A 26268-nucleotide genomic window follows, 5' to 3' on the forward strand; every position below is an offset into this window, starting at 1 on the left:
CTAGGATCTCTCAAGCGGCTTTGCAAAGACATTAAAATCATATTATTTTTATGTTAACATAATATTTAAAATTTATTTCTCAATTTAATGAAATAACTAATGAAAGTTATTTTTCCCTTAAGGAATGATTCTAATTGTGTGATAACATGTAGCTCTGACAAGTCAGAAGTGAGGCAGAAGACTCTAAAGTGTTAGCACTGCCATGGAAAGTTAGTCCAAGCTGCAATGTTCTTATTAGTAAGGATTAATTATTTGAAATAAACATGCTGAGTAACAAGCAGATACAAGGTTGTGATGTCAGGAAGTTTTTACTAAGGGCCTAGAATTCCTTTTAAAATTCTAGGAAGAATGTGTGAATATGAGTATAAAAATTCACCTTTTAGAGCAAGGGTGGAAAAACTTTTGCTGTGGAGGACAGACAGTAAATATTTTAGGCATTTCAGGCCATACAGTCTCCATCTCGATTACTCGTCTCTGCCCTTGTAATAGGAAAGAAGCCACAGGACAACAGCCCTAGAGACAATGTGTAAATGCATGGGCATGGCTGTGTTCCAAAACAAATTTAAGGATGCTGTAATCTGAATTTCATAAATTTTCATGTGTCACAAAACATTATTTTTCTTTTGATATTTTACAATCATTTAAATATATAATAACATTCTTAGCTCATGGACTATCCACAAACATGCAGGAGGACAAATCTGGCTCACAGGCTGTAGTTTCCCGTGTTAACAATCCTAAAACCTAAACTTCGAAAGGGTGATTGAATGAGATCTTCTATGGATTAAGAAATTCAAGGAAGAGACAATTAAGTTAGTATAGCTTCATAGTTTCCCCTCCCAGCATCATTTCATATTAACTTCCCCTCCTTTCTATGCAAGGCACTTCCGATTAACCACTGGACCTGGCAGAAGCCCTCTCCACCCTGATCTTATTCATATCTTCCTTCTCATATAAGAAGGCTAAAATGTGACCTAGGGTTTCTCCAGTTTAATTGTAAAGTTAGACAAGTATTTTTGAGGAATAATTAGCACTATGGGAAAAAATGCTCACAGTATGTTAAGTAAAATGATCAGAAAACCACACTATATACACAATATGATCTCAATCCTTAAAGGAGAGTTACTTTTTGTTGATTAATTTTGAAGGTGGTTTGAATTTTGTGTAGATTGTTCTCAGACTTTTCAAAGGCTTAATTAATTATTTAAGAATAAAACATATGACATTCTTTGTTTCCCTTCTAAATATCATCCAAACCCTTGGAGCTGATCTCCCTCCTGTGTGAGGCTTCCACTAACTCTGATTTGAATCTCCTGACCTTAAATCCCAATCCTTGAGTTTCATCTTCTGTCTGAAAATAGAAACTCTAACAAGAGCCACTGTAAATAACAGTTGTGGTTCTAAAGGCTGATAGACTGTTCTAGGGAAGGGAGGCCTTATTAAAGAGAGACTTTTAAAATCACTTTGTCCCTGTCTGTGAATGGCTTTATTATTTAGCTGTTACCTGATAATTAACACAGATCGACCAATTAGGCTAACATTAGTGTCACCTGATGCTTGCTCTGAATCCTGGCTTTTCTGTTTACTGCAAATCAAGCCTACTGATTAAATAAATTTGAATGCCAATAGATAAAGCAGAGCAAGAATTGATTCAAAAAAATACTATATTCAGTGGATTTGTTAATGCTTCCTTCCCAAATTGACATCGACTCAAAAGGAAGGGGAGGGCATCAAATTTAGCTACCTTTATGATAAAAAGTTAGAGTAGGTTAGAATTTGCAGAACTGAAGTAAAACTAAGCAACACACTCTACTACTTAAAGGGCCTAGTCCTACAGTCACTTCTTAGGCAATGTAAATATAATATAAACTGGACAGTGTTCAGATGCATTAGCTAGTTGCTTTTGCTATGCATTCATCTCACATGCCCTGTGTTCTTGGAATCAGGTGTCAGATAGCAGGGAGGGTCAAAGCATAAACTGTGACAGTAGCATGAGCTAGTTTTAAACATGTGACTAAAGTTCACTTGATGTGTCTTAGATTAAGGGTTTAGAGTTCTATGCTGATTTGTGTAGTCTGAGTTGAGTGCACAAAATGAAATTTTAACCCAAAACTCTACCATGCTCTCTCTTGCATTTATTCTTTCTAGTATTAGAAACACCACACTTTTTACTTTGCTATAACCTACTAGCTCATTATTCGGTCTCGCAATTTTGGCCTTTTCTCTCCTCTCACCCAGCCTATGAATTACCAGCACAGCTCTGATCATGTCAGTCCCCTGCTTCAAAATCCTTCATGGGCTCCCCTCTGCCAACTGAATATATTTTTATAATAAATTCAAGACTTTTTACAGTTGGCCCCAGCTTTTCCATATTGTTTTCTAGTATTCGTGTATGCATAGCCCAATCTTCAGTCTTTCCTAGAATATGCCTTGAGCTTTCTTTCCATTCTCTTCCCTGTTGTGTTAGCCTATAATAACAATAAGTGATAATAATGGTAATAGACATCATCTATTGAGTCTTTACTAGATCCACATAATTTTCTAACCACTTTACATGCATTATCTCCTTTGATCCTCATAATGAGAAAGTCAAGTACCTTGCCCACAATCACCTACACAATTTTAAGGCATCTGAATCATATGCCCGTTTCCTTAACCACTTCATTATACTACCTCCTTCGCCTCTCTCTCTTCCAAATGTCCTTACCACCCACCTCCACAAAACCACACACACACACACACACACACACACACACGCACATGCTCATGGAAATTCTACCCATTTTTCAAGACCCACTCCAAATGCTAGCTACCTCCTGCATAAAGTCTCCCCTGATCCCACCCCTCCTGCCTTAAGTGTTCTGCCTCTTCCAAAGCTCCAGAATATGTCTTCTGCCTAAGAATCCCTCAGGTTTCAACAGCTGGAGATATCAAAGTAAGATCATTTATTCTACAATAGCAAAATTATAATGACTCCAAACCCTGTCCCATGAATCACAGGAATTCTATTTTTCTACCAGTTTCCCTCCATATATAACTTCTGGGAACTTCGTAGAATACTTACATGTTCCAAATCTATCTTGTGACCTCCCTCCATCACCCGTGTCCTGAATTACTATTATATCAGAACTCTCCTGGGGTCTCTTTTAGGTGTTTTCCCTTCCCGTAGTGATTTGTTTCAAGATTGGACACCCATCCGCTCTGTTGACTATCAACTCCCCACAAATAGACCACCAGGAAAACCTGCTGATTCAGCAAAGCTAAGTTTATCAGATTTACCACAGTGATGGAGAGCAACACTATGACGATATCTTAGTAATGTCTCCAAGAGGGAGGCCAGAGAGGATGTTCATAGGATTCAGAGATGTGCTTTAAGGGGGAGCCTTTTAAGGTGGAGATTTTTTTTTATATAGATAATACATTTTTATTATTATTATTTTTTAACATCTTTATTGGGGTATAATTGCTTTACAATGGTGTGTTAGTTTCTGCTTTACAACAAAGTGAATCAGTTATACATATACATATGTTCCCATATCTCTTCCCTCTTGCGTCTCCCTCCCTCACACCCTCCCTATCCCACCCCTCCAGGCGGTCACAAAGCACCGAGCCGATATCCCTGTGCCATGCGTCTGCTTCCCACTAGCTATCTACCTTATGTTTGTTAGTGTATATATGTCCATGACTCTCCCTCGCCCTGTCACAGCTCACCCTTCCCTCTCCCCATATCCTCAAGCCCGTTCTCCAGTAGGTCTGTGTCTTTATTCCTGTCTTACCCCTAGGTTCTTCATGACAATATTTTTTTCTTAAATTCCATATATATGTGTTAGCATACGGTATTTGTCTTTCTCTTTCTGACTTACTTCACTCTGTATGACAGACTCTAGGTCTATCCACCTCATTACAAATAGCTCAATTTCGTTTCTTTTTATGGCTGAGTAATATTCCATTGTATATATGTGCCACATCTTCTTTATCCATTCATCCGATGATGGGCACTTAGGTTGTTTCCATCTCTGGGCTATTGTAAATAGAGGTGCAATGAACATTTTGGTACATGACTCTTTTTGAATTTTGGTTTTCTCAGGGTATATGCCCAGTAGCGGGATTCCTGGGTCATATGGTAGTTCTATTTGTAGTTTTTTAAGGAACCTCCATACTGTTCTCCATAGTGACTGAACCAATTCACATTCCCACCAGCAGTGCAAGAGTGTTCCCTTTTCTCCACACCCTCTCCAGCATTTATTGTTTCTAGATTTTTGATGATGGCCATTCTGACTGGTGTGAGATGATATCTCATTGTAGATTTGATTTGCATTTCTCTAATGATTAATGATGTTGAACATTCTTTCATATGTTTGTTGGCAGTCTGTATATCTTCTTTGGAGAAATGTCTATTTAGGTCTTCTGCCCATTTTTGGATTGGGTTGTTTGGTTTTTTGTTATTGAGCTGCATGAACTGCTTGTAAATTTTGGAGATTAATCCTTTGTCAGTTTCTTCATTTGCAAATATTTTCTCCCATTCTGAGGGTTGTCTTTTGGTCTTGTTTATGGTTTCCTTTGCTGTGCAAAAGCTTTGGAGTTTCATTAGGTCCCATTTGTTTATTTTTGTTTTTATTTCCATTTCTCTAGGAGGTGGGTCAGAAAGGATCTTGCTGTGATTTATGTCATAGAGTGTCCTGCCTATGTTTTCCTCTAAGAGTTTGATAGTTTCTGGCCTTACATTTAGGTTTTTAATCCATTTTGAGCTTATTTTTGTGTATGGTGTTAGGGAGTGATCTAATCTCATACTTTTACATGTATCTGTCCAGTTTTCCCAGCACCACTTATTGAAGAGGCTGTCCTTTCTCCTAAGGTGGAGAATTATTGAGGTTAGACAAATTTTATGATATACTAATTTTGGATTGATGTACAAGGCAACACGTCTTGAAGCAAGTAGTGATAAACTATTATCTGATAAGTGAACTGTTGCCTAAATGAGCAATCTATCATCCTGATAGAACTCTTTGCCCATGTGACCAAACTCTTTGCCCAGGTAAAAGTAATCTTTAAGAATTTTCCTGAAGCAAGAAGTTATTTACTGGTTTACAGTTTTATCTTACTGAGGAAGAATTTCGCAGAACAATTAGGTCACACTGACATAGGTGGTCTCACTTCCAAACGTCTCTCCAATTCCTGATTCATTGCTAGACTCAGCTATGGTATATAACAAAACTTTTGGCGCTCTCATACGACTATGGAGGTACAGTGCAGACAGCCCCGCTTTTGCTCCTAATAGCAGATACTCTTGGAGCTCACAGATCCTAAAGTCAACTAACTGCAGAGTCACTGTTTAACCCCCCAGAATAAAAGAATGAAAAGAATTCAAAGGTGGAAATTGAAGATTAATGGGCAAGGTAGCAGATCAGGGGGAAATTAAAGAGGAATCATTGATTTTTAGGGCATCAATCATGGGTTGCCATGATATTGTGTTGCTGAAAGCTTTGTTATTGTTTTTCCATTTGAAGCTCTCTGGTAGCATTTCCCAAGCGAAGTCTTCAGGTTCACGTTATGTGGGAAGCCCTAACAGGCTGAAATGGGAGACTGAGGTCAAGTGATCTACTCAGCATGTATTGATTTTAGAACTCTTAACTCCCATACTCCTTTCTACCCCCAGCCCCGTGCATGTACCTCAATGTGGTGCTTTTTGAATTTATCCACTGAAATATCCCTAATAACAGAGAGCAAACTTTTACCTTACTGCTGGTAATATTACTACTTCAGGGAAAAGAGCCATGTTTAAACTGGGGTTTCTAAAACCACCCCCATGGCCACTAAGTTTGAGAGACACAGCCTTACATTTATCAACTTATTTGTTATTACTCTGAAAGGTTAAGATGCTGTTATTATAGCTGCTGACATAATAATTGTCCCCCGAAGTTTAGTCTGTAAGAACCTTCTTTATGAAAGAATGAATTTCCTCCCTGTATGGTTGAGGTTCAACATGAGCTTGTTTTCATTTTTAATTTTTATTTTACATTATCTCTCACTGCCATAAACACAGGCGTGCGCGCGCGCGCACACACACACACACACACACACACACACACACACACACACACACACACACCCTTTCAGATTCTGTAGCCTCGGGTGAGCCAGGCTGACTGAAAAATCCTCTAAATGAAAGCTTCCCGTGGAGTAGAACAAACAGGCATCACCTTTTACCCTGTTCCTCCCAACACTTCCTCAGGGGCTCACAGAGGTAAGCGGGGGTGAGTACGAGGAAGGATTAGGTGGAGGAAAAAGGGAATCCCAGACCTACTCTCTGGAGGCCATCTACTCAGAGACCCTTGAAAGCCCTCCAAACTGTTCAATCAGACCAGGCCTCATGTTTCTGGGTGTAATGAAGGCTGCAGAAGTAATAGAAACATACTTGCCACTGTCAAAACTAATCTGCTAATAGGAAAGTTTGTGGCAAGCCTTGGGTAGCTCCTATCTGGGAGGAAACCGGTTTCCTATTTAGAGAAAATGGAGCTGTTATTCTTAAGCAGAGAGATGCCTATTGTGTGGGTAATTACAAGGAGGCCCGGCTGACCTGGCAATGAGGTAGTGTAGCTAAATACCTGAAGGCAAGGGGAGCCTGAAATGAAAGCAGAGGCCCCATCTGCCAGGCTGTAATGATTGTGCTATTTGGAGGCAGAAAGGTTTGTCTGAAGCAGCTGGTTTCTCTCCAAGTGACCTTTCAGCATTTCTGCTTTTGCCGTCTGACAGATGTGTCAACTCAATAATTTCAAAAGCCCCTGAGTAAATAACCAATTGTGAGCAAGGATGACCCAAAGCAATGACAAAATGGCTCCACACGGCGCATTATAGAGCATAATACCGAGGGACGGAGTCAGGAACATTATCAGAAGGAAAAAACATTTTAGTCTTTATTTTTGACTAAATGGCTTTCCTACCCACACATCAGTTGTTTTTGAGTGCGGGGGGGTTGGGGGGCAGAGAATAGGGAAATGTGGATCGGTCGGAAGGGCTTTGTAGTGGCTTTGCCTCTTTCAGGCTCACATCAGCTGGGCACGGGCCTCAGGTGGCATCTGGGCACTGGGAATGGACCCCGCGCTCGCACCCTCATGCAGCTGGCAGGAAGGACCACAGCTAATTTGCACTGTGGCTGATGGGGGCTGTGGAGACACAACTGCAATCAGACCAGGCCTGATGGTGCTTAAAGTCTTGCAAAGAGTTTTCACAGGCAAGGCAGGTGCTGTTATCTGGAAACGAAGGGGGCAGGGGGTACAGAAAGCCAAAGCTGAAAGGATCCAGTGCAGCAGGAGCTGAGCGACATGGGAGCATGACTGCCCATGATTCCTCCTTCAGGGGCGTACAAAGCACCCTTGCCTGGAAATCTGATAGAAACACCATCAAACTAAGGTGAGAAGAGCCCCGCCCAGACACTGAGCCTGCCGGGGCCCCTCAGTTGGTGGAAGATGCTTCTAGAATCGCATGTTGTAAGACATGGATGTTCAAATGTTCTTTCAATTTAACTACATTGAAAGTGTTAGGAATTTTCTGCACCCCTCCCCCAATTTTTAATGTGTTACATAAGTTTAGATTAAACTGAATATTATCCTTCAAAGGCAAATCTTCCAGAGACAAATCATTATTAGGAGAGAATTCACGTAGTAAGCACAAGCTGTGGTGTGCTGAAGCCAGCTCATATCAGCTCATGAAAGTCAATGTCAAATTTTTAGGAATTTTGCAAACTGACTTTTAAACCATCGGTAGCTTCGTATTGGTCACAGTGGTAGTATTTACATCATGGAAATTGGCAAACACTATATACATTAGGGCTTTTTTTCCCCTCGGAGAGCTGGTTGTTACACATTTACCAGAACAACACTGGCACAGGTGAATCTGAGCATTAGAGAATACTTCCATTTGGCCATGAGGTCTAGCTTCCTCTCTCCTTTACCAAGTTTGTATTGCAGATTTTAAACTCAATTAATAACAAAGCTGAGGTTGATCAATGATATACGGTATTTGCTCGTTCAAAACTTATGATTATGTTCTTTTTATTAAAAAAGTATTGCCTGTACTTTAAGGTAAAACTTCCTCAAAATAGCATACAAAGTTCTCCATATTTGTATAACCTTAGTCTGACTGCTCATCAAAATAAAGTTTCTGCTCAATTTTGGCTGATCTGGTCCATAAAATGCCCAGAATATTCCATGCTCATTACTGACATCAAGGCTTTGCTCATTTATGGACTCCTTGTCAGAACTGCATGGCCCTGTCCTACTACTCAGCTAATCCTATGCTTTCTTCAAAGTCCAACTTCAACCCACCTGCCCCAGCTCTTCTCTCACAACTCTAGTCCTAAAAGATTTGTCTCCTTTTACCTATAACTTCCATGTTATTTTTTTGCTTTGACCTCTCACTTTGACTCTTAATCATACAATACACTAGCTTGCATTTGCACTTTGTTCTTTTCCATAAGAATGCCTTGTCAACTCATAAAGTATTACCTCCTGCAGGCCAATGATTTATATTACATAAGATAGTATATATCTTCCTCAGGTCCTGGCACAGCCCTATCTAACACATAGTAAGTTCTTAAGATGGTGATAATCAACTCACTGAACATGGACTCTCTAAGGGAGCCTTTAATAGATACTGCCCCCCAGGACTTTTCTGCTGGTGCAGTGGTTAAGACTCCGTGCTCCCAATGCAGGGGGCCCAGGTTTGATCCCTGGTTAGGGAACTAGATCCCACATGCATGCCACAACTAAGAGTTCGCATGCCACAACTAAGGATCTGGCGAGCCACAACTAAGGAGCCCATATGCAGCAACTAACGAGCATGCCTGCCACAACTAAGACACAGGGCAACCAAATAAATAAATAAATAAAAATAAAATATATATTAAAAAAAAATAGATAGCGCCCCCAGCCCTCAACTCACAGAGATCCTGATTGAGTCGGTTTGTTGTGTTATAACAGTTTCCTAATACTTACAAATCCACCTACTTTATTGCTACCCAGTCCAGAATCCCTGGGTGATTTTAACGTACAACTATGGTTGAGAATCATGACTTAAAAGTTATATGGATGAATGGGTGGATTGTTGGACATAAAACTAAATCATACAAAACAATTATCAACATCTCTTTTTCTTTTTTTAACCAAGCTTGACGCACAGCTAACTGAAATGTAATGCTATGGTCTTCGACACTCTCTACTTGACCATGAGCTCCTTAAGAACAATGAATAATTCCTATTTGTAGAAAGATCTCCATATATCACAGTGTCTGGCACCAAATAGGTCTTGGATACATAGAGATGATTGATGTTTCCATTTTATCCACTTATATTCCTCCTGCCTCACCAACCTGGCTGGTGAAAACTTCCAGATCTCAACTTAGATGAGAGCAAAATAAAAATGTTGTTGTGTTTTAAAGCTATGATTTTTAATAAGACAAAGGAATGGATAAGTTAAATGCTTGATGAAGATGATGGAAGGAAAAAGGCAGAACAGTTGTCTTTCTTGTTTGCTTCCATTTTTCCTCCATGAAGGAGAATGATATTCAGGTTGCAATGGATGGAGCACAAATCTTAGTAGGAGAGATAGTAAGAGAGTGTCTAGCAGCTTTAAAATGTGTTCAAGCCCAGATGCATTACATCTAAGTCAATTAGAACAATTTGCAGCTGTTATCACAGCTGCTAGTGTCCTGGAAAAAAAAAAAAGCAGAGGGAATGGGAAAATTGCCAGAAGATCAGAGCTAAGCATATGCCTCAGATTTCAAAAAGGGGAATTTCATATTCCAAAGCCAGATGAGTTTGACTTTTATACCCAGAACATTCTAAAGTGTATTCTTCACTAGATAATTTGTATGCACTTACTAGGGAAAGGGGTGATCACCACAGGCCAGAATGAGATTGCCAAAAAATAATTCAGTGCAAACTATTTTTATATGGTTACTATATTAGAAGGAAAGTAGATGGAAAGAATATCACATGCAAAATTCATTCAAACACCAGTCATGATTGAGTCAAAGAAAATATATTGAGTCCTTGGAGTTCATCCCCAAATGCCCAACAAAACACAGTTATTGCCTTCAAGGGGATTTCAGTCTAGAGGGAGAAATAGAAAAGAAGACAAGGTCAGTCTTCATGGAGTAAAACATGGATGTAAGGAAGAAAGATGAAAGGAAGGTCTTAGACGAGGGAAAGTAGTTGAAGAGACTGGCATCTCAACTAGGATCAGGACAATGAGAAATGAGACAGGCCAAAAGAGCTGAGGACTGGACACTGGGGGCCAGGAATATGCCAGATGAAGGAAACGGGGTGAAAAGCTTCAGGGTGATAGAGTGCATGATGGCTTAAGGAGCTGCAAGAAGTTCAGGAAGACTGGAACATAGAATTCAAAGTGCAGAGTAAGGCACGAAGAGAGAACGGTAGGAGAAGCAGGCAAAAGTCAGACCTGAAAACCGTGGTAAAGAGTTTGGATTTACTGGAGAAACTTTGAAAGATATTAAGCCAGAAAATGCAAATTGATTTCACCAAGACATTTGACAATCTCTCATCACATTTTTGTGGATACAGTGGAGAACGATGGACTAGGCAGTTATGAAGTACGTACACTTGTAACCATTTGGAAAATTGTCCTATAAAATGTTAATGCATAAAATTGTTAGCAAATAGAAAGAACTTTGTTAGCATTTTTCTACACCCTTTCCTTGATTCTACTTTATTCAGCAAATGTGTCAAGAACTGGGGCAAAATCTTTTTACAGGTGATGCAAAGCTAAGAAGAAGGCAAATGTATTGTTCAACATTATCACGATTTGGGAAGCTTTCAACAGGATAGGATTAAGGGTCTAACCCAGCAAGATAAAATTTTAAACTGCATTTATGTTTAAAAAATAATCTATTGTAGAAGAATAAAATGGGCAATCCCCACTTTATAGCACTTCATGTGAAAATATAAATTCTAAGGTCAAAAACACTGTTATATTAGAGAGCCCTGTGACCCTCTTGCTAGAATTAAAAAAAAAAAAGACTCTCAGTGATACCATTGTGTTTGAACCAAGATGGGCAACGGCTCCACTAAATACACTAGCTCACATTTGGAGAACTATGTCCAGTTCTAGATCCTGATACTCAGTGTCATATACCTTCCATGTTGTCAAGGTATTTGACAACATGGAAGGTATATGATGTAAAAAATGTATAAAGATATATGTTAAAAATATAGAGGACTTTAAATTTTTAAAAGAATAATTTCAGAGGATTAAAATAGAGCTACTAAGTGAAATCTCTATATAAGGTAGATAGTTTTAAAAAAATAATTTTGGGGATTGAGGGAACTGTACAGCATTGGATGACTAGAAATTTAGAATTTGTAAATGGAATGGGCAGCCTTATGGCTTGTGATCTTCCTATCACTAGAGAGGTTTACACCATCTCTCAGAGTTTTTCGCTGAAGATTAAAATGTCTATTAATGAACTCAAGATATTGGAGATGTCCACCTAGTTTGTTGGGGATATTTGATGTTCTGTCAAATTGTATTGTCTTGATAAAATTCCAAAACTGGTCCCAGAAGAGATCACAATAGACCTTCCTTTCCATCATTACAACTTACTTAAACCCTTTTTTCTCCTTTAAATCTTAATATAAAACCCCTCCCCCCACACATGCAATACTATAACTTTATTAAAGAAAAACTAGTTTCTTTTAAAGGAAAATACCATTTGCTCTATTTGTTCTTTCCCTATTTACACAACAATCTATTGCAATCTGGGTTTCTGCCACAACTGTTCCACTCAACTGGCTTTCACAATGGTCAGTAACATCCTACTGTTTGCCTAATAGGATGGACAGATTCCCTTGCAATTATTTCTTTATCTCCCTCCAGCATTTGTCCTTGTTGACCATTTTCTTTTTAAAATTCTCTTCCACATTAACCTTCAAGATTTTCCTCATGACTGACTGGCTCTTCTTTTTAAGTTTCCTTGTCTCTCTCTAATAGCCACTTAAGAATTGATCTTTACCAAGATTTTACTCTCAGCACTTTACTTATCTCATTGCTCATGTTCTCCCTTGGGTAATCTCATCCATGCACAAACTTCAACTAATGCTTGCAGATGGTGACATCTGACCTCTAGGTTCACATCTCTACTTGCATATGCAATAGGCTTATGATTTCAAACTGACCAGAACCAACCTCATCATTTTCCTTGCCCCAACACATCAAAAAAAAAAAAAAAAAAAATGAAGGGGAAAGTCCTTATATAAACCTAAATTGTCTGCCTTTCTTATTTGGCTTCACCTTTCTGCCATGACTTTGATTCTGACAATGAATGACCAGGATACAAAAAATAGAATATTAAGACATTTAGCAGATAGAGACTAGAAACTCTTTTTTCAAAAAGTATGCAAAAACCAGGTTAGTGTTTCTTCAGATTCCTACCACTATTAAAAGAAATGAAATTAGAAGAGTAGCTATAATCAGGTGCAATTGCCAGTCCATAATTGATTTTTTTCAACTTACAAAAGCTCAGACCCCAAACTGGAACAGACACACAGAACTCTGGGAATTCAGATGTTCGGTTTAGAAAGAGATTTTGTGAATACGTCTTGCAGGTTGAAGCTCACTAAATTCCTCCTATCTTGGCAGTTTACATGACAAAACAATATAAGCTGCTATGTTTCAAGATAAAAAAATCTTTAAAACTCTAATGCTTTTTTTGTAAACACAGGTGAATTTGTTGTCTGAGGTACTCTTCTTCCTTTCACGAGTGAGGCTAAAATCTTCTCTGATAAGGTCAGCATCTTTTTTGTGTGGTGAATCCTCAGGTGGAGGCTACCACCATGAAAATGAAGTCATAAAAAGGAAATCCCAGACCGAGACTGCATACGCCAAAGTATCATGCACCCCAGCATATGTACAGAGGGCAAGCCTATTATTCCACACCTCGTGCTATGCCAGTGCAGATTCTAGAAGCAAAGAAATAAACAGTTATTTTTACAAAGCAGTATTATTTGTTGGCATGCAGTAAATCTGCTTGAAATTCTAACAACTTCTCTGCATAGAATATCCACCCACCTAACATTCTTTCTTTAGATGCAATCTTATAATAGCAAATCTGCAATTACATTTCCTATTTTCATTTATTTCCAAGAACACTGTTGGCCTCTACTGTATAAGAACTATAGTGCACCTATCTCCATTAGTATTGTAACATGGGTTTTATAAAATCATATTACAAAATGTGGGTCAGTGATCACTGAGTCATGTAATTTATCAAGACAATACCCAGATGCATAGTTTGACATTCGTTTTGCAGGGATGCAATCTACTGGTATAAACAACTCCGCAATGCCTACCGTTCTTCAGAAGCAAAAGTCATTTGCAACTAGGGGAAAAAAAATCAATAACCAGAGTTCCACTATCAAATATTTAATGTCCCAGTAAGATAATATATCAGTGAGAACTGACAGCACACCTCCATTGGATAATACATCATCTCTTCAGCTTGACCTGCTAATTATGTCTCCAGATTCAGAGTTTTAGAACCAAAAAGGACTTTGTCTCCTCACCCAATCTCCTGATTTTACCAAGGAGGACACTGAAGTACATAGCACAAGTACAATATATAAGGACAAGTAACTTGCCTAGTAGTTGGTGATAAAGTCTAGAACAAATGCATCCCTTATAAAAATTCAGTAAATACCAAGTCCAATTCTTTTCAGATTTCATATATTGTACTGTTTCTCTATTTCCTTCATCACACTATTAGGATACAATTAATTTCTTAATCTCTATATTACATTTAACTAAATCAACATTTTGTTTTAGTACCTGTTTCATAGCAGGTACCAATTCTATATTAGAAATAATAGTGGTGCCTCTCCCCTATGTACCACCAAAGCAGGACTTTTAAGAGCGATTGGAGATAAGATGCAATTGTTCCCCTCTTAGCTCTGTGACAGTTTCTTCTCAGTCTTACTTGCTGGCATCTCTTCCCAGTTTCCCCTTAAAATTTATTTCTCTCCTTGCCCATTTTCTCTTATGGCACTACCTAATCTCCTTCATGATCTCATCACTCACAAGATCTTGGCTGTAACCTCACCCCTGATTTTTCCTAAGTGTGTGTCTTCTGAGTCTTGGCTCCATATAAGCAGGTTACTGCATCTCCATTGGATGTCTTGCAGGTTCCTTAAGCTCAGAACGTCCATAAGTGAAGATATCACTACAGCCCTTCGCTGAGGTCCTTATTAGAGGTAACAGTCACAGCTCCACTATGCAAGTGCTCTATTTCACCTGTCAATTGTGGTGTCTATCTCTCCTACTAAAGTTAAAGTCTCTCGAAGGCAGATCCTATGTCTTTTCATCTAGGTATCCTCAGCACTCACCACTTCTCTTGGGGCCTGATAGATATATAATGAATATTTATGGAATGAATAAATAAAACCATTGTCTGTGCATCACTCAAACCAAAATCCTGAGTATATCCAATTACTTTATAAGTCCTGTACATTTTATTCTCTTAAATATCTCCTCAAACCATATCTTCCTCTTTAAAAATATTGCCTTGGTTTAGGTTCACTTACTTTTTACTGAGGCCATTGTCACACCACCTAAATGTTCTCTCTGTTTCCAGAATAATCATTTCCCACTCAATCTCATACATAGAACATTCTAAAACTCAACTCAGATTATGTTTCTTCTTTGCTTAAAATCCTTTTGTGACTCCGCATCACCCAAGTGAAGAACTATGATATACAATACCTACTGTGATCTTTCTCCTTCCTACCTGAATAGGAAGGAAGAGCATCTCTTGCTCTTTTCCAGCCTTACAACTCACACTGCATCCACAGTAAACTTCTGCCATTTCTCTCTGCACATGGTGCTACCTTTGCCTAGAATGCCCCTGGCCCACCTACTACAATTTTTAACTAAAAGCTTGTCTCTTGAGTTCCTCCCAAGCAAACTTCAAAGCTCCTTCTTGACACTCCCCATTGTGCCTTATACACAATTATATTTCTTTTATAATACTTGTGGCATTTAAATCTCTGTGTGTATATTTTCCCCCAACTGGATGATGAGTTGCTTGAGTAAGAGGCTTAGCCTTTTCTACTGTGTAGGCTCAGAGTTTAAGAAAGCTTCTGGCACATAGAAGGCATTCATTAAATAATAATGATTATTGTATAATAATACACACAGCCTATACAGAACCTCAAAGTCTTTAAATTTTCCCACATGTGTTTTAAATCAAGACTTCGCTTAATACTGTTTTGTCTGCTTTAGTGTTACTAGAGACAATTTATCTCCCCAAGATATATAGGAGACTGGAACAAATAGTGGGCAGAGAAAATGGTCAAAAGACAGGGCCATGGTAAACAATCAGTTATAGCTTTCCATCTGGAGAAGGGTAAGAAGTAGAGAGAAGTAGAATGAAAGGAAAACAGGGAAGAAAGAGGAAGAGACAGAAAAATGAGACAGAGGGAAGTTATTTGAGTTAAGGCCAACATAATCCACTACCCTTCATCTCTACCGTGGTGACCCACATCATCACTTTCCTGGTCTTCTTTACTGGCTTTTATTTTTTTATTTATTAATTTATTTATAAAACAACATTGGGATCATAGAGTACATGCTATTTTTTTACTTGAGTATAATTGATTTACAATGTTGCATCAGTTCTGCTGTACAACAAAGTGAATCAGCTATATGTATACATATATTCCCTCCTTCTTGGACCTCCCTCACACCCACCCCCATCCCACCCATCTAGGTCATCACAGAACACCGAGCTGAGCTTCCTGTGCTATACAGCAAGTTCCCACAAGCTCTCTATTTTATACATGGTAGTATATATGTGTCAGTCCTAATCTCCCAATTCATCCCACCCTCCCCTTCCCCACTGTGTCCACATGTCCATTCTCTATGTCTGTGTCTCTATTCCTTCCCTGCAAATAGGTTCATCTGTACCATTTTTCTAGATTCAACATATGTGTGTTAATAAACAATATTTGTTCTTCTCTTTCAGACTTATTTCACTCTGTATGACAGACTCTAGGTCCCTCCACATCTCTACAAATGACCCAATTTCATTCATTTTTATGGATGAGTAATATTCCATTGTATATATGCACCACATCTTCTTTATCCATTCAGCTGTCAATGGACATTTAGGTTGCTTCCATGTCCTGGCTATTGTAAATAGTGCTACAATGAACATTGGAGAACATTTGTCTCTTTGAATTATGGTTTTCTCAGAGTATATGCCTAGTAGTGGGATTGCTGAATCATATGGTCATTCTATTTTAAGATTTTTAAGGAACCTCCATACTGTTCTCCATAGTGGCTGTATCAGTTTATATTCTGACCAACAGTGCAAGAGTGTTCCCTTTTCTCCATGCCCTCTCCAGCATTTATTGTTTGTAGATGCTTTATGATGGCCATTCTGACTGGTGTGAGGTGATACCTCATTGCAGTTTTGATCTGCAATTATCTAATAATTAGTGATGTTGAGCATTTTTTCATGTGCCTCTTGGTCATATGTATGTGTTCTTTGGAGAAATGTCTATTTGGGTGTTTGGCCCATTTTTTGACTGGGTTGATTTTTTTTTTGATATTGAACTGCATGAGCTGTTTGTATATTTTGGAGATTAATCCTTTGTCAGTTTCCTTGTTTACAAATATTATCTCCCATTCTGAGGGTTGTCTTTTTTTCTTGTTTATGGTTTCCTTTGTTGTATAAAAGCTTTTAAGTTTCATAAGGTCCCATTTGTTTATTTTTGTTTTTATTTTCATTACTCTGAGGTGGGTCAAAAAACTCTTGCTGTGATTTATGTCAAAGAGTGTTCTTCCTATGTTTTCCTCTAAGAGTTTTATAGTGTCCGGTCTTACATTATTTATGTCTTTAACCCATTTTGAGTTTATTTTTGTGTATGGTGTTAGGGCGTGTTCTAATTTCATTCTTTTACATGTAGCTGTCCAGTTTTCCCAGCTCCACTTATTGAAGACACTGTCTTTTCTCCATTGTATATTCTTGCCTCCTTTTTCATAGATTAGGTGACCATAGGTGCATGGGTTTATCTCTGGGCTTTCTATCCTGTTCCATTGATCTATATTTCTGTTTTTGTGCCAGTACCATACTGTCTTGATTACTATAGCTTTGTAGTATAGTCTGAAGTCAGGGAGGCTGATTCTGTCAGCTCCAATTTTCTTTCACAAGATTGTGTTGGCTTTTCGGGGTCTTTTGTGTTTCCATACAAATTGTAAAATTTTTGTTCTAATTCTGTGAAAAATGTCATTGGTAATTTGATAGGGATTGCATCAAATCTATAGATTGCTTTAGGTAATATAGTCATTTTCACAATATTTATACTGTCAATCCAGGAACATGGTATTTCTCCATCTGTTTTTGTCATCTTTGATTTCCTTCATCAGTGTCTTACAGTTTTCTGAATACAGTCTTTTGCCTCCTTAGGTAGGTTTTATTCCTAGGTATTTTATTCTTTTTGTTGTGATGGTAAATGGGATTGTTTCTTTAATTTCTCTTTCTGATCTTTCGTTGTTGGTGTATAGGAATGCAAGAGATTTCTGTGCATTAATTTTGTATCCTGCAACTTTACCAAATTCATTTATCAGCTCTTGTAGTTTTCTGCTGGCATCTTTAGGATTTTCTATGTATAGTATCATGTCATCTGCAAACAGTGACAGTTTTATTTCTTCTTTTCCGATTTGGATTCCTTTTATTTCTTTTTCTTCTTGGATTGCCATGGCTAGGACTTCCAAAACTGTGTTGAATAATAGTGTTGAAAGTGGACATCCTTGTCTTTTTCCTAATCTTAGAGGAAATGATTTCAGTTTTTCATCATTGAGAATGATGTGGGTTTGTCGTATATGGTTTTATTATGTTGAGGTACATTCCCTCTATGCCCACTTTCTGGAGAGGATTTAGCATAATGGGTATTGAATTTTGTCCAAATATTTTTCTGCATCTATTGATATGATCATATGGTTTTTATTTCTCAATTTGTTAATATGGTGTATCACATTGACTAATTTGCATATATTGAAGAATCCTTACATCCCTGGGATAAATTCCACTAGATCATGGTGTATGATCCTTTTAATGTGCTGTTGGATTCTGTTTGCTAGTATTATGTTGAGGATTTTGTGTCTCTGTTCATCAGTGATATTGGTCTGTAATTTTCTTTTTTGTGTGATATCTTTGTCTGCTTTTTTTATCAGAGTGATGGTGGCCTTGTAGAACAAGATTAGGAGTGTTCCTCCCTCTGCAATTTTTGGAAGTGTTTGAGACGGTTAGGTGTTAGCTCTTCTCTAAATGTTTGACAGAATTTGCTGCAAAGCTATGTGGTCCTGGGCTTTTGTTTGTTGGAAGATTTTTATTTACAGTTTCAATTTTATTACTTGTAATTGGTTTGTTTATATTTTCTATTTCTTCCTGGTTCGGTCTTGGAAGTTTGTACCTTGCTAAGAATTTGTCTGTTTCTTCCAGGTTGTCCATTTTATTGGCCTAGCATTGCTTGTAGTAGTCTCTTATGATCCTTTGTATTTCTGCAGTGTCAGTTGTAATTTCTCCTTTTTCATTTCTTGTTTTATTGATTTGAATGCTCTCCCTTTTTTTCTTGATGACTCTGGCTAATGGTTTCTCAATTTTGTTTATCTTCTCAAAGAACCAGCTTTTAGTTTTATTGATCTTTGCTATTGTTTTCTTTGTTTCTATTTCATTAATTTCTGCTCTGATTTTTATGATTTCTTTCCTTCTACTAACTTTGTTTTTTTGGGGTTTTTTTCGTTTTTTTTTTTTTTTGGTTCTTCTTTCTCTAGTTGCTTTAGGTGTTAGGATAGATCATTTATTTGAGATTTTTCTTGTTTCTTGAGGTGAGATTTAATTGCTATAAACTTCCCCCTTAGAATTGCTTTTGCTACCTCCCATAGGTTTTGGGTCATCATGTTTTTGTCGTCACTTGTGTCTATGTATTTTTTTATTTCCTCCCTGATTTCTTCAGTGATCTCTTGGTTATTTAGTAGAGAATTGTTTAGCCTCCATGTGTTTGTGTTTTTTACAGTTTTTTCCTGTAATTGATTTCTAATCTGATAGTGTTGTGATCAGAAAAGCTGCTTGATATGATTTCAATTTTCTTAAATTTACCAAGGCTTGATTTGTGACCCAAGATGTGATCTATCCTGGAGAATGTTCCATGTGCACTTGAGAAGACAGTGTATTCTGTTGCTTTCAGGTGGAATGTCCTATAAATATCAATTAAGGCTATCTGGTCTATTGTGTCATTTAAAGCTTGTGTTTCCTTATTTATTTTCTGTCTGGATGATCTGTCCATCATGTAAGTGAGGTGTTAAAGTCCCCCACTATTATTGTGTTACTGTCGATTTCCCCTTTAATGGCTCTTAGTATTGAGGTGCTCCTATGTTGGGTGCATAAATATTTATAATTGTTATATCTTCTTCTTGGATTCATCCCTTAATCATTATGAAATGTCCTTCCTTGCCTCTTGTAACAGTCTTTATTTTAAAGTCTGCTTTATCTGATATGAGTATTGCGACTCCAGCTTTCTTTTGATTTCCATTTGCATGGATTATCTTTTTCCATCCCCTCACTTTCAGTCTGTATGTGTCCCTGGTTCTGAAGTGGGTCTCTTGTAGACAGCATATATAAGGTTGTAGTTTTGTATCCATTCTGCCAGTCTGTGCCTTTTGGTTGGAGTATTTAATCCATTTACATTTAAGGTAATTATCAATATGTATGTTCCTGTTAGCATTTTCTTAATTGTTTTGGGTTAGTTTTTGTGGGTCTTTTACTCCTCTTGTGTTTCCCACCTAGAGAAATTCCTTTAGGATTTGTTGTAAAGTTTGGTGTTGTCAAATTCTCTTAGCTTTTGCTTGTCTATAAAGCTTTTGATTTCTCCATGAAATCTGAATAAGATCCTTGCTGGGTAGAGTAATCTTAGTTGTAGGTTTTTCCCTTTCATCACTTTAAATATGTCCTGCCACTCCCTTCTGGCTGACAGAGTTTCTGCTGAAAAATCAGCTGATAACCTTATGGAGATTCCCTTGTATGTTATTTGTTGCTTTTCCCTTGCTGCTTTTAATATTTTTTATTTAATTTTTTTAGTTTGATTAATATGTGTCTTTCCGTGTTTCTCCTTGGGTTTATCCTGTATGGGACTTTCTGCACTTGGGTGACTATTTCCTTTCCCACATTAGGGAAGTTTTTGACTATAATCTCTTCAAATATTTTCTCAGACTCTTTCTCTGTCTCTTCTTCTTGAACCCCTGTAATTTGAATGTTGGTGCATTTAATGTTGTCCCAGAGGTCTCTGAGATTGTTCTCATTTCTTTTCATTCTTTTTCTTTATTCTACTCCTCGGCAGTTATTTCCACCATTCTATATCTCCAACTCACTTATTAGTTCTTCTCTCTCAGTTATTCTGCTATTGATTCCTTCTAGGGTATTTTTCATTTAAGTTATTGCATTGTTCATCACCGTTTGTTTGTTCTTTAGATCTTCTAGGTCCTTGTTAAACATTTCTTGTATTTTCTTGATCTGTGCCTCCATTCTATTTCTGAGATTTTGGATCATCTTGACTATCATTACTCTGAATTCTTTTTCAGGTAGGTTGCCTATTTCCTCTTCATTTATTTGGTCTTGTAGGTTTTTACCTTGCTCCTTTTTAACATAACTTTTTGTCATCTCATTTATTTTTGATGGGTGGGGCTGTGTTCCTGTCTTGCTTGTTGTTTGGCCTGAGAAATCCAGCACTGGCGTTTACAGGCAGTTGGATGGAGCCAGGTGTTTGTGCCAAGATGAGGCCTTCCAGGAGAGCTCACACTGATTAATATTCCCTGGGATCTGAGTTTCTGTTAACCCAGTGGTTTGGACACAGTGTTCCCACCACAGGAGCTCAGGCCCAACCCCCAGCCTCGGAACCAAGACCCCACAAGCCATACACCGTGACAAAAACCAAAAAAAAGCAACAAAGGAAAAGGAGCCGAACAATAATAAAGAATAAAAAATAAAATAAAATTATAAAAATAAAAAACACATTAGAAAAAGTAAAAATGAAAAAAGAAAAAACGGCAAAGCAAAACAGAACCACAACAGAAATAAATAAAGTTTTCAACAAAGGTAATACATGGGCAATTATAAAAGCTAATACTATTGCAACACGGTTTGTAACTTCAGTTTTAGTTTCCTACATGATTCAAGAGACTTATTTTTTTAATTATTAGTCAAAATACTAATATTATTGGAACTTTTCATTTGTAACTCCACATTTTGTTTTCTGTATAATTTAAGAGACTAATGTATTTAAAAGAGTTTTTAGTTTATGTTTTGAGGCACATGATACATAAAGATGTAATTTTGTGACATCAACAGCTAAAAAGGTGGGGATGATGTTATAAAGAATCAGAGTTTTTGTATGCTGTTGAAGTTAAAAACTCAGATTACAGTGTTATAACTTTAGGATATTATATATAATTTCCATGATAATCACAAAGAAAATAGTTAGAGAATATACACAAAATGAAATGAGAAAGGAACACAAACATTTCACTACAAAAAATCAACAAAACACATAAGAGAATAATTCAGGAAATGGGGGTGTGGAAGGGGGTAGTTCTAAGACATTTAGAAAAGAAATGACAAAATGAAGGAAGTAAGTCTTCCTTATCATTACTTACTTTAAATGTAAATGGATTAACTTTTTCAACTAAAAGACAGAGATTGGCAGAATGGATAACACACATGATCCAACTGTTTGATTTCTACAAGAGACTTGCTTTAGATCCAAAGACATAAATAAATTGAAAGTAAAAGAACTGAAAAAGATATTCCATGCAAATAATAACCAAAAGAGAGCAGGGTTATCTATAGTAATAGCAAAAAAATAGACCTTAAGTCAAAAAATTACAAGAGGCAAAGAAGGTTGTTATATGTTAATAAAAGGTTTAGTACAATAAGAAAATATAACAATTATAAACATTTATATACCTAACAACAGACCAGCAAAATGTATGAAGCAAAAACTGACAGAATTAAAGGGAGAAATAGACAGTTCTACAATAATGGTTGAAGACTTCACTACCCCACTCTCAATAATGAATAAAACAACCAGACAGAAGGTAAGTAAGGAAATAGAGGACTTTTAACAACATAATAAGCCAACAAGATATAAGGGGCAAATATAGAACAATTTACCTAACAACAACAGCAGACATATTTTTCTCAAGTGCACATAGGTCAGTTTTCAAGATAGAACATATGTTAGGCCACAAATTAGGTCTCAATACAAAGAAAACTACAGACCAATATCTTCTATGGACATTGATACAAAAATTCTCAACAAAATACTAGAAAACCAATTCAGCAGCATATTAAAAGGATTACACACTACAACCAAGTAGAACTGACTTATTCCTAGAATTCAAGGATGGTTCAACATCCAAAAATCAAGAAATATAATACACCATATTAACATAATGAAGGTGGGGAGTGGGAGAGAACTACATGATCACCTCAACTGATGCAGAAAACTCATTTGCCAAAGTTCAACACACTTTCATGATCAAAAATACTCACCAAACTAGGAATAGAAGGAAACTACTTCAACATAATAAAAGCCATATATGAAAAGCCCACAACAAACATCATAATCAATGATAAATGACTGAAAGCTTTTCCTCTAAGCTCATAAACAAGGCAAGAATATCTACTTTTGCCACTTCTATTCAAAATTGTACTGGAAATTCTAGCCAGAGCAATTAGGCAAGAAAAATGAAATGAAAGGTATCCAAATTGGAAAGGAAGAGGTAAAATTATTTCTGTACACAGATGATATAACCGTACATGTAGAAAACTCTGAAGTTTCAAATAAATAAATAAAACTGCTGGGGGCTTCCCTGGAGGCGCAGTGGTTGAGAGTTCGCCTGCCGATGCAGGGGACATGGGTTCGTGCCCCGGTCCGGGAGGATCCCACATGCCGCAGAACAGCTGGGCCTGTGAGCCATGGCTGCTGGGCCTGCACGTCCGGAGCCTGTGCTCCACAGCGGGAGAGGCCACAACAATGAGAGGCCCGTGAACAGCAAAAAAAAAAAAAAAAAAAAACAAACACATGAAAGAATGCTCAACATCATTAATCATTAGAGAAATGCAAATCAAAACTACAATGAGATATCATCTCACACCAGTCAGAATGGCCATCATCAAAAAATCTAGAAACAATAAATGCTGGAGAGGGTGTGGAGAAAAGGGAACACTCTTGCACTGCTGGTGGGAATGTGAATTGGTTCAGCCACTATGGAGAACAGTATGGAGGTTCCTTAAAAAACTACAAATAGAACTACCATATGACCCAGCAATCCCACTACTGGGCATATACCCTGAGAAAACCAAAATTCAAAAAGAGTCATGTACCAAAATGTTCATTGCAGCTCTATTTACAATAGCCCGGAGATGGAAACAACCTAAGTGCCCGTCATCGGATGAATGGATAAAGAAGATGTGGCACATATATACAATGGAATATTACTCAGCCATAAAAAGAAACGAAATTGAGCTATTTGTAATGAGGTGGATAGACCTAGAGTCTGTCATACAGAGTGAAGTAAGTCAGAAAGAAAAAGACAAATACCGTATGCTAACACATATATATGGAATTTAAGAAAAAAATGTCATGAAGAACCTAAGGGTAAAGCAGGAATAAAGACGCAGACCTCTTAGAGAACGGACTTGAGGTTATGGGGAGGGGGAAGGGTGAGCTGTGACAGGGCGAGAGAGAGTCATGGGCATATACACACTAACAAACGCAGTAAGGTAGATAGCTAGTGGGAAGCAGCCGCATGGCACAGGGATATTGGCTCGGTGCTTTGTGACAGCCTGGAGGGGTGGGATGGGGAGGGTGGGAGGGAGGGAGACGCAACAGGGAAGACATATGTTTATGTATGACTGATTCACTTTGTTATAAAGCAGAAACTAACACACCATTGTAAAGCAATTATACCCCAATAAAGATGTTAAAAAAAAAAAAAAAAACTGCTGGAACTAATAAATGAATTCAGCAAAATAGCAGTATAGAAAGTCAAAACACAAAAATCAGTTGTCTTTCTTTACATTAACAATCATTAATCTTCAAAGGAAATTACAAAACAATTCTATTTACAATAGCATCAAAAAGAATAAAATACTTAGGAATTAACTTAACCAAGGAGGCAAAAGATTTGTATAATGGAAACAAAACATGCTGAAAGAAGTTAAAGAAGACATAAATGGAAACACATCCCATGTTCATGGATTGGAAGACTTAATATTGTGAAGATGTCAATACTACCTAAAGCAATCTACAAATTCAGTACAATCACTATTGAAATCCCAATGACTTTTTTTGCATAAATAGAAAAACACATCCCAAAATTCATATGGAATCTCAAGGTACCCTGAATATCCAAAAACAAAAAAAAAATCATGAAAAAGAACAAAGCCTAAGCACTCACACTTCCTGATTTCAAAGCTTACTGCAAAGCTATAATAATCAAAATAGTGTGGTTTTGGCATAAAAAGACAATGTAATAAGTGAGCCCAGAAATAAATCCTTCCATGTATTTCCAAATTGTTTTTGAAAAGGATGCCAACATTCACTGGGGAATGGAGAGTCTTTTCAACAAATGGTGCTGGAAAAATTGAATATTCACATGCAAAAAGTGAAGTTGGACTCTTATCTGACATCACATACAAAAATTTAATTCAAAATAGATCAAAGACTTAAGTGTATAAACTAAAATTATAAAACTCTCAGAAGAAAACAGCAAAAGCACTATGACACACTGGATGTGTCAATGATTTCATGGGTATGACACCAAAGACACAAACAACAAAAGAAAAAATAGACAAATTGGACTTCCTGAAAATTAGAAAATTTTGTGCATCAACAGACAATATCAACAGAGTAAAAATGCAACCTACATAATGGGAAAAAATACTTGCAAGCCATATGTTTGATATGGGATTAACATCCAGAATATATAAGGAACTCCTAAATACAAACAACAAAAACCTAATTTTAAAATGGGCAAAGAACTTGAATAGATATTTTTTCAAATAAAATATACAAATGACCAATAAGCACATGAAAAGATGCTCAACATCCCTAATCATTAGGAAAACGCAAATCAAAGCTATAACAAGATACTACCTCCTACCCATTAGGATGGCAACTATGAAGAAAGAAAAGAACAAATGTTGGTGAGAATGTAGAGAAATCTTTGTACTGTGTTAGTGAGAATGTAAAATGGTACAGCTGCTATGGAAATTAGTATGGCAGTTCCTCAAAAAATTAAAAATAGAATTACCATATGATCCAGCAATTCCACATCTGGATACATACCCAAAAGAATTGAAAGCAGAGCCTCAAAGAGATATTTAAACATGCTTGTTCATAGCAGCATTATTCACAATAACTAAAAGGTTAAAGCACAAATGGGACCTAATTAAACTTAAAAGCTTTTGCACAGCAAAGGAAACCATAAACAAAATGAAAAGACAACCCTCAGAATGGGAGAAAATATGTGCAGAGACTGACAAGGGATTAATCTCCAAAATATACAAACAGCTCATGCAGCTCAATATCAAGAAAACAAAAAACCCAATCAAAAAATGGGCAGAAGATCTAAATAGACATTTCTCCAAAGAAGACATACAGATGGCCATGAGGCATATGAAAAGATGCTCAACATCACTAATTATCAGAGAACTGCAGATCAAAACTACAATAAAGTACCACCTCATACCAGTCAGAATGGCCATCACCAAAAAATCTAGAAACAATAAATGCTAGAGAGGGTGCGGAGAAAAGCGAACCCTCCTACACTGTTAGTGAGAATGTAAATTGGTACAGCCACTATGGAGAACAGCATGGAGGTTCCTTAAAAAACTAAAAATAGAGCTACCATATGATCCAACAATCCCACTCCTGGGCATATACCTGGACAAAACTATAATTCAAAAAGATACATGCACCCTTATGTTCATGGCAACACTATTCACAATAGCCAAAACATGGAAACAACCTAAATGTCCATCAACAGATAAATGGATAAAGAAGATGTGGTACTTATACACAACGGAATATTACTCAGCCATAAAAAAGAATGAAATAATGCCATTTGAAGCAACATGGCTAGACTTAGAGATCGTCATACTAAATGAAATAATTCAGATAGAGAAAGACAAATATATGA

Source organism: Globicephala melas, chromosome 17 (genome assembly GCF_963455315.2).
Source record: "Globicephala melas chromosome 17, mGloMel1.2, whole genome shotgun sequence".
Classification (NCBI taxonomy): Eukaryota; Metazoa; Chordata; class Mammalia; order Artiodactyla; family Delphinidae; genus Globicephala; species Globicephala melas.